A 12,575-nucleotide genomic window follows, 5' to 3' on the forward strand; every position below is an offset into this window, starting at 1 on the left:
ACTAGAACATTTTGTTTGCCATCTGTTGTTTCTATAAGACTCATGTTAACAAAAGTCAAAACAAATGACAATAAATAAATGAAAAGACCATCCAAACACATATTTTTTTGTTTCGGTGGTAATAATTAACTCACATAGCCATGTAGGACAAGTCCTAACATCTCACTCAACCGATTCCAAACCAGTTACTTGGTTAAATGATTACCACGTGAGTCAGGTAAACATTAGGGGTATGATAAAGGAAAACGTGGCAAGCAAATATGGTTGTTGTAGCATTGTTCACTGATATGCTTCTGTCCGATTAAGCAACAAAGCATTAAACCATGTGCAATCTTTGCGCTGTAATGGGGCCTCGTCGAGGTTATAAATATTGGTCAATTTTCCACCTTCCGATACCATCGCACCTTGATAGTGAGATGAAACATTGCATGCATATCAACCAGTTCCCGTTATGTATCAGCTATTCACGAACCAGTTCACGGCCGAGACTTGGCCCTTATGTCTGATTTAGGCACCTTAAAAGTCTCTTTTGGTCAAAATTGATTTTTAAAAAGTTGCGTGTTCTGATACTCTTAATTTAAACCTTGGGCCTCATCCTTGCGTGGCAACAATGTATTGCTTCAAACAAGATTAAATAAAGCCTCCCGCTCTTACCCTTTATATAAAAAATCGCCAAGCAGCGCAACAATGGGAACAAGAAGAAATGTGACGTAGAAATAGGCCGTGCTGATCGATACATATACCACAGAATAGATGCCCTGCAGTGAGGTAAAAATTTGAGAAAGTTACATAGAAGACTAACAGCCCCTTGGATGGTGAGAAATAGTGAGATAAGAAAGAGGAGTCCTTTCTCACAAGATTGGGTGAGAAAGGGGAGAAGCCAATCAAAACATTTTATTTCTGTACTTCTCTCTCCATTTCTCACCAAAATAGTCAATCCAAATGAGTGATTTAGCTAGAAATCAAAACCCTTTCTTTTCTTTTCTCTTGAAATCACTCCATCCAAAGGGGCTGTAAGGTTGGTCTATGGATTAAGGTTTTGGTGGAGGAAAAATAAAAATAGGGGCGGAAGTTGAATAGTTAGTGGATCTGACGGTTCATATTCAATCTTTTCTCCATTCCTTATCTTCTCCCACCACAAATCCCTCCCCAAATCCTTGACCCAAATCTAGGTTAACTCAAAATCATCTTGAAATAAGAGGAAGAAAGACTCACCGTGGTGGTGTAAACACCTGAATATACAACGACAAATGTAAGCCAAGCTAGCATACTTCCTCCAACACTTACATGATGCCACCGGGTAATCGTGTCGCACATAAGAAGAAGACGCAAGTTAACAATTACCACGATACAGTTGAATGCCATCGTGCTAATATCCCATAGACCAAACATCTTGCCAGATGAATGGACACTGTTAGAGCTGGAAGCGACCACAAAATAGAACACAATTAGTGATTGGTAAAGCGAAGACACAGCCAGGACCATCAGAACCTTCCAGTTGAAGTAGGTATTTCTCATTCCCTCCTTGTACAACTCAGGGTACTTTCTGGAAAGAGATGCACCGACATCCTGCCAAAAGAGCAGATTTTACATTAAGGTGGTTGCAGAAACATGCAACAAGTCTACAAAATCAAACGGAATTAGAGTATATGAAGACTTGAGTGAATCAACGCAAGTAATGCCAGTAGAGAACACTGCCATACACACAATGAAAATTGACCTATGCAGAACAAATACAGTACCTTCTCAAACACGCCAACCATAATCACTGGCAGGGATGTAAAAATCGCATTATATAGAGTCTGAAACCAATCGTCATAGAACCGCTGACCAGAAAACCCAGTTTGGAAGGTGTACCAAAACTGTGTCAAAGAAAATATAAGATTCTTGTAGAAGAAGAAAGTAACAACCTGCAATAGTAATTCGCAACTATTAAAACAAGAAAAAGCCAAAGAGAGAAACTAAAAGAAATTAACATGGACAAAAATAGTTCCTTGCTTATTCTGTGATATGACCACCGCCCATGCACAAGTAGTAAATCTGTAAGAAAGCGGAATTGAGAAATTGCAAAATCGCTGGCCATCACTGCTTGCGTGCCTTCCAGACCACTGATTCCAACCCCAATATGTGCAGCTTGAATCATACTAACGTCATTGACACCGTCACCAATACTTAATGTTATTCTTCGCACACCTTTCTTGACCAGGCTTGTCACCTGCAAAGAGTATAAAGTGTTTCAGGTTTCACCCCGAAATATGTAACTCAAGATTGTCTTCCAACCAACAAATCCACTTGGCAGTTGATAATAATTTGAAGACTTGAGAAGCAAAAAAGCCCATAATCAGACGACTATGCCGTTGTCCAGCCAGAGCAACATTTGGCAACACTAAAAAAGTGAGATGACAGTTTAACATCGTTCCTAAAAGGTCTAAAGCCAAAAGCAAGGTACCTTAAATTTTTTTTTTTTTTTTAAGAACCGAAAAGCAAGGTACTTTAAACCAATCTAAAGTCAACTTCTGTGAGACCATCTCCAACCCAATCCTGTATTTGAGAGAATAGACTTAATATCCAAAAAATAAGTTTAATGACTTCCACTATTTAAACCAACTCCAACCAACACATCTCAATTTTCATCTTTCAAAATCTCCCTCCAAAATTGACCTCTAAAGAGTTTAAGTTATCAATTCAACATTCTTCCTCGCGTGCAACACCGTATTAAGGATGCAAATATTCATAGATAGAGCAAATAGAACACAAAGAGAAGTAACAAGATGCATACGGGGACAGTTTCAAACGAAGAGACTTGAACCCAAAGCCTCTCTCAATTTGAGCTCGAACACCATGTTAACTTACCGATTGTCTCAAAGCTTGAACTGTTAGGAAATGGGCCAATAATGCATTTCAGGTTATTCAACAATTAGTTTCCTTCAATTACTTCCACTGTCAGTTTTTTTTCCCAAACCATTTTTTCAAATTCTTATAATGGATTTAATAATAGGTTTATTTTTTAAGATACCATCGTTATCTTTCCAATGACACCACTTCATAAAAGTAGTGGATGTCCACATTATGAGTTTCAGAGTTTCGGCCAAATACAACATATTGTATGACCTATGAAGGGCACGCTAGATAAATATATTTGGAATCAAAAACTGATTCGGAGAAAAATGGAATTCAGAAAATTTTACTAGTGAAATAGAGGACATCCTCGATAAGGATCACACACTCTCTAATTGGAGTATCAAATTATATTTTCTCAAATCGAGGAGCAAAGGGAATATTGGTTGGGGCAAGGTTTTCCTCCAAAATTGAGAAATGGAGGGTGGGTTGGAGATGCTCTAATCCCAAAATAGCAAATAGTGTCAGGCTCCAGTCCGATCCATTTGTTGACAGTCCTCAACAGCCAGTTACTTTTTCAAAAACATTCTGATCACTGAAAAGCCCTTTCCAGAAAACTTTTAAGACACTGATCTGTGATGAATTTTAAATCAGCAGAAAATGTTCCTACCGCCGTTTCCAAATGCTTTTTCTTTTAATGGTAAACGAGCATTTTAGTGACAGAAAGATAACAAATACCAATGACCGCAATCCCTCCTTAAGCAAAATAAGAAAACTAAACTAAAGAGGATGAATCTAGAGAGGAATTTCTGTTACCACAATCTACGAATGAGAGAACTAGTAATATTAGAGGTGGAAGACCTGTAGAAGTGAATTTGAGAAGCCTTGACTCTGACTCTTTATTCCTAATCTTCTCAGTAATATGAAACTATGCCCAGGATACTTTTACAAAGCCTTTCAAGCTTAGTTAGACCAGGAGACAAAACTAATGCCAATTCAGTAAGATTTAACATGGTTCTAAAACTAAACCAATTGATGTGGTATATTAGATAAAAACTGGTAGGGCTTTAACTGTCCAAATTCTTCAAAAGAAATAAAGAGTTCTTAAAAAATGAAGAAGCCCAAGCAGCAAAGGTTTCTGCTTTGCACTCCACCGATAAGCTGAACACACTGTATACTTTTAAGTTCCATCATGGTACGAGAACAAATAAAGTTAAATACATATTTTTCCCAAGAAGAAAAAATACTTGGAAGTTGTATATATCAAGAGAGTCACGACGAGGAACTCTTACTTGTGCTTTTTGTAAAGGAGAAACTCGGCAGCAAATGACTGAATGACAGTTCAAGGCAAAATTAAGAAGCATCACTCATAAACTTGGGTCTAATGCATACAACAAACATTTCCCATCTATCACTAGTGCCGACTTTGGAGTAGAAGGAGTATGCAGAAAGTGTTGTGCTTCCTCGTGGAACTTTGTTAGCTTATTTTTCACGGCATCTCTCATATATCTCGCAATCTCCTCTTGGTCACCCTGACCACAGAAGTTAATGCAAGTTTAAGCCAATAAACATTATGAACCTAAGTAATTTCTGACAGTGCCATGCAAAATCAAACAATATAGGCCCATCCCTTACTCTGCTTTCAACTTCTCTAATATCATCAGTTTCTGAACTCATGATGAAATGTCTCATGTCATTATTGATCAACTTGCATGCTAAGGCAAAGAAAACAGAGAGATCACACAAGCAGTAACAGATAAAAAGAAGGAAAGAAAATATGCTGCAAGGAACAGTAATGAAAGGGGCTGTTTTAGATGCTAACCATAAGCTATATTAATGGCTGTTTCCATCTTGTCCCCAGTCAGAATCCAAATCTTGATTCCAGCTCTTGAAAGAGTCTCTATACAGTTTGGTACCCCTTCTTGAAGCCTGTCTTCTATAGCTGTGCACCCAATTAAAACAAGATTCTTCTCTATGAGTTCTGCAACCTGCATAAGTTGCATTGTGATTTGAGGTAGTAATATGTATTGATGACTACACCTTTTATTCTCAAAATTATGGTAGTAACCAACAGCAGCAAACCACATCGTCCAATTTTGCACAACAAACCAGTTATTCTTGGCAGGTGCAGTGAGAGAGGCTGGCATACATAGCCCCCGTCATACTAAACTTCTGATGTTAGTGAATGACAACAAAACCCACTTCAACTTTAACATTTAGAGAGTTCAGGTAGCCTAAAAATTTCCTCGTGACCGAAGCAGCAATAATATCCTCCAGTGAAAAGTTACTAGCTCATCAACTTCAATGGGGTTTATTCAAAAAGATAAAGTTTTGTGTGAGCACTACAACAATCAGAATCGTGAGGGCACCCTCTCTTCAAAAGCTAGCTTTTAGAGTTGAGTTTACCAAAGGCAGTGCAACACTTTAAAATCCTATTCCGACACACTTCAGATATCTGTTATCTGTGAAACTTCTTAGTAGGAGTTCAACACCATCTAAACACGTAAATCTTTGTCCGGTCATCCTTAAATGTATCAGTACGTGAACGAATCATATGGTCTGATTCCAAGGAGTGTAACTGCATCCTGTAACCCTGGAACTTGACATAATCTATGATTTGATCCAAATGTCATACTCTTTAGAATCGAAAAAAACTGGTCTCAAATTCCATAACAGCCATGTTTTACCATCGCGTCTTTCAAATTCACTTATCTTAACACCATATTAGCCACAAGAAGGTAAAGGTGTTATTAGATTGTTAACTAACAACTCATCTAAAAGCCTTAGCTGTCACAGAGAGGGGTAACTTTATTATTTATATTCTCAATAGGTGTCAAGGTCAATCAGATCTAGGTTATGCTCTCCCGAGTTCCTCAGCACCAATAACTTTACAGTACACTGACTACGATGTTAGGCCAAATCAAATTCAGGGTGATCCTATATTCCTTGTACCTCCTCGTATCCAAAAAGGAAAAGAAAAGAATACGCATCCATCTATGAATAGGCAGCCTGGAAAGGCCACCCCGACAATTGTCACTTGATTGCATCAAAAGAAGATTGGATTTAGGACTAGCAGGGTCAGCGATACACATCCAAACAATGTCGAACTTCGACAGTTTCAAATTACATATCTACAACATTCCCTGCCTTCCTTTGTGTTTTGGCTGGAACATGTTGCTCTTGATTCTGGACTGTGTTGCTGATGTTTTATCCTCGTTTTCTTTTGATTTCCAACACTTCGTTGGTGACTCTCATCCTCTCCACCTTGGTCCCATGGCATGTCATGATCCTTGGGGGTGAGGGTGGCTCCTTTTGCTTTCTCGATGTACTCTTATTGAGGTTTTCCTCTTATACATATATATATTTTTGCCTATAAAAAAAACATGAATCTCTCAACAAACGGGACTGATGAGGCATTAGGACCGAGTATAGCTTATAGTAACCAAAGGCTAAAGAGTGAAGGAACCGACTCATAGCTCTGCCCCCATGGGCAATAGCACACAAAGGTGGGAGGGAACGGAGCATACGAGGTAGTGACTGAAAGTTGTGCACCAATTTCTCTTGTTCTTGTTGATTGTTGTTTTGAGTTGCTTCCATCCTGTCATTTCCTTCCTAAGTTAATGGAGTAAAGAGATGCCCAGCTCAAAAAACGCAAAACAAGAGAAAAAGGACCCAGAAAATGTAATGTTTTTGCCTTTGCTTTGAGGCTCCATACCTAAAACCTACCCAGTATGGAGCTGACGTCAAAGTTTATGGCATGAGGGTCGAAGAGAAACACCACTTTCTCACCCTCGGTGACCCTAAGTGCAGTAAAGATCTTCCAACCGGAAGGCATTATAGCCATGTTTCACCAATGAATGCCTTCTTGTACTCTCCTGTAATTCTGTTCCTTGGATCCCTTCAGAATATTATCACTTCGGTTTATTGTCTACCAACGGCAACACAACCCAACCCACTTGTTCCCCTAGTGAATTGGGGACGGCTTACGATTACGGCTATTACGGGGCTGGTTGGTGGGCAGTTTTTACAGCCAAGCTCATGAATCTGGTGGCTCACAAAAGCTTCCCGTTTCTCGAAAAATGAATTTTGTGAAGTATTACTTTTCTGATATGTCAAAATCTTAGGAATCTAAGATAACTAAAACTACTTGCAGGGAAACAAACACACATGGAAATACCACTTTGTTCAATATAGCGAAAGCAAGGGCAATTCCTTGCATATAACTGAGACACTAAAAGTTGACTAAAGCACCAGCGTTAGAGCTTGTCCAGACCAAAACGAGCCTTGTGTCCCTATCAATTATATATAATTCGATGCATACAACTAAGTATATGTGACTCTGGCAGCCTCTCAACTCATTGCCTCTTTCTTTGTGCCTTTGAGTACTTTCGTTGTTTACCTCTCCAAGTGTGACTGGGGTTACACGTGTGGCGGAGTGTTAGAGATAGGTACACATTGGTTAATTGTCAGTTGTCACCATCAAAACCAGTACGATTCTCGACAGCCTTGCCACTCACTATCAATTGGTTTTGTTAGATGCTCTACTAACCAGAAACTACAACTACCTCTGACTGGTCCTTAGTATTATAACAAACCTCACATACCCAACTCAAATCATTGAGTAGAGTGTCATATTCTCTCAACCAAGTCAACACAAGAAATTACTCTTAGGTCTTTCAAAATAAGGGGAGAAGAGATGTCATACTATTTTTAAAATGAAGAAAAGGAATTTTCTCTGCATTTATACATGCCAATACCTGAGTATGAGATATAATGGATCTTAATGTGATTAAGCTCTTTTATTGGCAGCGCAAGATTTAGCAAAATACTTGACTGGAAAACCATAGACCCCAAACCATTTTGATTAGACAGTCCGGCTAATTTGTTGAGAATGCCACCACCCCATTCTAGACAGGATATGTATGGAACTTCTTTAATTTGATTCGACATACGGATTACAAATTTATTTTTTAATAGAATTTTTTTTGTAATTTAAACTTTCATTACGAACAACATCATGAATACATGAAACTCACAAGGCCATACCTTTGTATTACAACTCGCAGCAAATTAACATAACTTCCATCAGTTATGTTGAATTCATCACCACCACCGCCACAGTTGCTAGTTCATCAATCAGAGTTGGCTCCAGGATACTTGTTGTATATAAAGAAGTGAAAATTTCAGATAGGAAAGGAGGTTTATTGTGTATCAGCCTATATCACAAGGGCGCCCAACATTTATAACCCAGATACAGTTTACAATCATGTGATAGTAGTTACCTAGTGACAGATATTGATTCTATTACCAAATTAGATTAAATCAAATCAAAATTTGCAACATTGGGATTTGGGAATAATTACCACCAACCATGCCTCCATCAATAACCAAAAAAAAGGGAAATAAGAAAACCTTGGAATTTATGCTTTTCACATTATGATATCGACAATACAAAACCGATGAAAGCGATACAAGTAAAGATTCCAAAGATACCAACACTATTTGTTCAAAACCGAAAGATACCTCATCCAATTTCTTCTCACGGTCATGAAGAGAAGTTTTTGCCTGAATAAATTTCTCATTCCAATTTGTATAAGCATCGGGACTTATATCTGTATAGGCCAGGCAAAGGGTACGCAATCCAGCAGCTCCAAATTGTTCCAAGTGATCCCTAGTGATTTTTTTAATATCACTGGTTCCATCGGCTAATCTTTCAAAGATCACAGAATCAGCACCCTGCAAAAGATATTTCCTGTCCAAGTGAGATAGTTACAAACAATTTGCCAACTGCATAAAAACCACATCACACTATCACCTTACAGTACAACACAAGCCTTCCATCCGGATACCGACAAATAACTGACTGCCGCATTCTTGCACTGGATTCCCAACAACATTTACACTCACCATTAGTCATGCATGCAGTAACAAGTGATAAAACGAGGTAGAAGAATGCACCCACCTATTGTATTCAAGGACGTTCAGGATTTCATAAGCAACATCATGATCCTTTCCCATCTCCTCAGCGTGTGATTCACGAACATAGATTAAGTTAGACGTACGCCTAGAAAACACATAGCATTAGGCTCAATTACCGAGGAAGCCCTTGAGTTGTAGAAATACTCTTAATGAGACAAGGATAATGACAATTCATTACAGTGTCATGGATCTCCAAAATTGATAACTACTCTACTTGGCTTCTACTTTTCTGGAAGTGGAAGCATCCAAAGTGTTCCCTGTTGGTGGTGAGAGTTTGATGACAATGAAAAAACAGAGAGATTACACACAATCACACTCACAATTTATTCAAAACAAAGTTACAAACCTTCACTCTCTCACAATTTCTCACAGCTCACACATCTCTCGTGTTTCACTCTCTTACAACACAGCACACACTTTCTGTTATTAAAAGTTATATCAATCAAACAAACAAGTTAAAGGACTTGCAAAAAATTCACTGTGTTTTGAAACTTCCTGTTCTTACAATTACCATCATTCATCATTCTTACAGTTACCATTGTACTTACCTGATAAGTTATCAAACAACTACTAGTACTGAAACAGAACTTGCAACGAAATATGAGATGGTAATAACTGCACCTAGAAACCTACATTCACGAAAATCAATGACGAATATTGCAATATACAATCTTGATTCCTATCCCAAGTCATTGTACAATGCAATCTGTTAGATAATGAGACCCACATTGGTTGATGTATGGAATGTGCAATTACTTAATATAATGTTGAGACCTCTCCACCTTATATATAGCTTAAGCTTTTGGTTTGAATACAAAGTTTTCACAAGGTATCAGAGCATGGCCTATTCCATCCCTCATTTTAAACATGTAGAATCCACTCACCATGATGACGGACCTAACAAAAAGGGTGCACGATGAATAAGGTTTTAGAAAACGGTTGTTACGTAACGTACGGCTTTTAGGGTGACCACTTCTGTTACAGTTGAAATAACGGTGGTACGGAGTACCACAGTTGTATCGACCCGATACACCCGTTCCGTTATCGCATATGGGTCCATAACAGCCATTACAGACCGTTACACACCTTTACGGAGACACATTCCTCAAACAACTTTGCTCCTTTTTTGGTTCGCTTCTCGGACCCTCCAAGTTCCTGTACAGTGCATCCTTTGTATAATTGCAGTATGTATGAGTGATTGTGTACCCTGGACCGTCTATTGTTATGGTGCTTGCATCAATGCAGCAATGGATATAGTATTCACTTGCTTATTTTATACATTATTTTGTCCTAGTATCAAGCCTAGTTTGTTAGATAGTAAGCTTCCATCTCCAACGAAAATATTAGTATTCATCGCCTTAAAACGTGACATTCGATTCAACCTTAATTACAAAACTACTTCTAAAAGAAAAATAGTGGTTACAATCTCTAAAAACATTCAACTTCGTCATAAATATGGTTAGAACATGCGTATCAATGAACTTTTTAACATTTGCTAGTGCTTGAAACAAATTCACGATGCAGTGTCCGATTACCGTCTCACAGTGACCGGTATTCCCAATATCCATTACTTACGACCGCTACCGTTATGCCAACGGATGCCCCAATTTAAAAGTGGTTACAATCTCTACAAACATTCAACTTCGTCATAAATATGGTTAGAACATGTGTATCAATGAACTTTTTAACATTTGCTAGTGCTTGAAACAAATTCACGATGCAACATCCGATTACCGTCTCACGGTGACCGGTATTCCCAATATCCGTTACAACCACTACGGTTACACTGACGGATACCCCAATTTAAAACCATGACAATGATAGACCTAAAAAGAGGCTATATGTGACAGACCACAAAAGTGGATGCACATGAGGGGAATGTTAGATGATACAAGTATGGCATCGGTTGTATTGGATCTTAAGTTTCTACACTATTTTTGAAAGTGTCTCATCCGACCAATTGGAATCCATTATCTATTTTCTATCGAAAAAGAAAACTGCAACTCCATATAAGGTAATCCTAAAATAACCAGTACTCATGCAGACTTATTGAACATTCGTGATGAGAATATTTGATAAGATCCATACCAAGTTCTTACCTCTTGTTCCTTACTCTTTTTGTTTAGTTGTAATATATGTTGTGTTTAAGTTTTTTCTATTTGTCGTAATGTTATCTCAGACTATGATCTTCTCTTGATTGGTAGGTTTTATTTTATTCTATTTTTCTTTTTCTTTTTTCGGGATAAATCCAATTGGAAGCGCGATTTTGTCATGTTGAGAGGGAAAGCAAGGAGCGAGATTTCGTAATGTTATCTCAGACTGATCCCGGCTTAGGGGATTGTTATGCCCTATCTATGTTACCTGGAACGCAGATCGTACCTGCACGAGAAACGGGAATGTGGCACACAACATGCCTAACTTGTGGTACGCCAGGGGCAAGCATCTATAGATAATGTATTAGAACTTACTCTTCTAAGAGCTAAACATCTAGTAAAACTAAGTATTTGTCTTATCAAATTATCCATGCAAAACACATTTCTAGGAGCACAATGACTCAATGTTCTACATTTTCTCCCGCCAAAATTCCATGCTATCTAGATTTTTACTTTAGTAAGTTGATTTTTTTGGGAAAACATAGGCAATCACTTTGGATCACTAAATTTACCATATTCGAAAGGTAGCGTACCGTGTTTCGGTACGTTCATACAAAAAAATTCACTAGGGTATGAGCATTACCTGATAACATAGTGCCCAATCCTTAGATTCTTAGGTATCATAAAATCATTGGAAGGATTAGAGTCTATTACAGAAAAGGGATTGATTTTCCACACGGGATTATATTCTCTCCTGCTCCGAAAATGTTTGGTTGAGCTATTATTTTCTATGTTTGCTTTCTTTGTTCCTTCCTAGTACATTTAGATTGCTGAGAGTAAAGGGTTAACGCAAGGACGTGCTCACACTTACAGTGTTGTTAGAACAGTTTTGCAGAATTTGCTCAAGAATTCTCTTCTTGCATCGTAACATACAAGGTTTGTTTCGTCATCTTGGCTTTAAAGAATCTAAAACATGAAAGTGCAGTAGATGCAGAATCTTATATCTAGCTTAAAATCTTACAAACCATGATGACATTTGCAAGTTCATGGAGTAACATGGTGACCCATAGCTTATTTGTGTATATTATTTTGTATGAGTAATACACTTACTCTACCTCAATGTTTGGTTTCATATTCAGGCTTCAACTTATGCAGGTGAAAACTGAGTGAACTGTCGTAAGAAGACATTGCTACATGTTTGCAGGCGAAAACTAGGTTAACTGGCTCATTAAATTTTGGAATGAACTCCTTAACCAATTAGCTTTAACTCCTCCACATATAACCACAGAACTTTCCATTCTGTTCATTTGGAGCAATCTGCAGAAAATAGAGAGCCCACTTGGAAAAAGGATATTCCCTTCTGTAAGAGCTATACACTCGATGCCGAAATTATGTTAACATCATAAAAACCTTTATAGCTTAAGTCAAAAGCAAGAAAATACGTGCAGAAAAATGAGAAGGAAAGATGATACAATTCTAGATTTTCCTAGTTACCAAAAAAAAAAAAATTCTAGATTTTCCTTCTAATGCAAGTCACCAAGTTATGACATTGCACATTGATACATCCAATAATAGTTCACGACAACCAAAGAAACATAATTCCACATGGCAATGACATTACACCGTCATTGTTTTGCATTGCAGGGAGCTTCCATGTGAATCATC

General features: G+C 37.9%; 1 pseudogene; it reads right to left on the reverse strand.

Annotated features, from left to right (window-relative positions):
• LOC131301424 (phospholipid-transporting ATPase 3-like) overlaps positions 1 to 12,575 on the reverse strand; it is a 42,322-nt pseudogene that overhangs the window by 1,056 nt on the left and 28,691 nt on the right.

Source organism: Rhododendron vialii, chromosome 9a (assembly GCF_030253575.1).
Source record: "Rhododendron vialii isolate Sample 1 chromosome 9a, ASM3025357v1".
Lineage (NCBI taxonomy): Eukaryota > Viridiplantae > Streptophyta > Magnoliopsida > Ericales > Ericaceae > Rhododendron > Rhododendron vialii.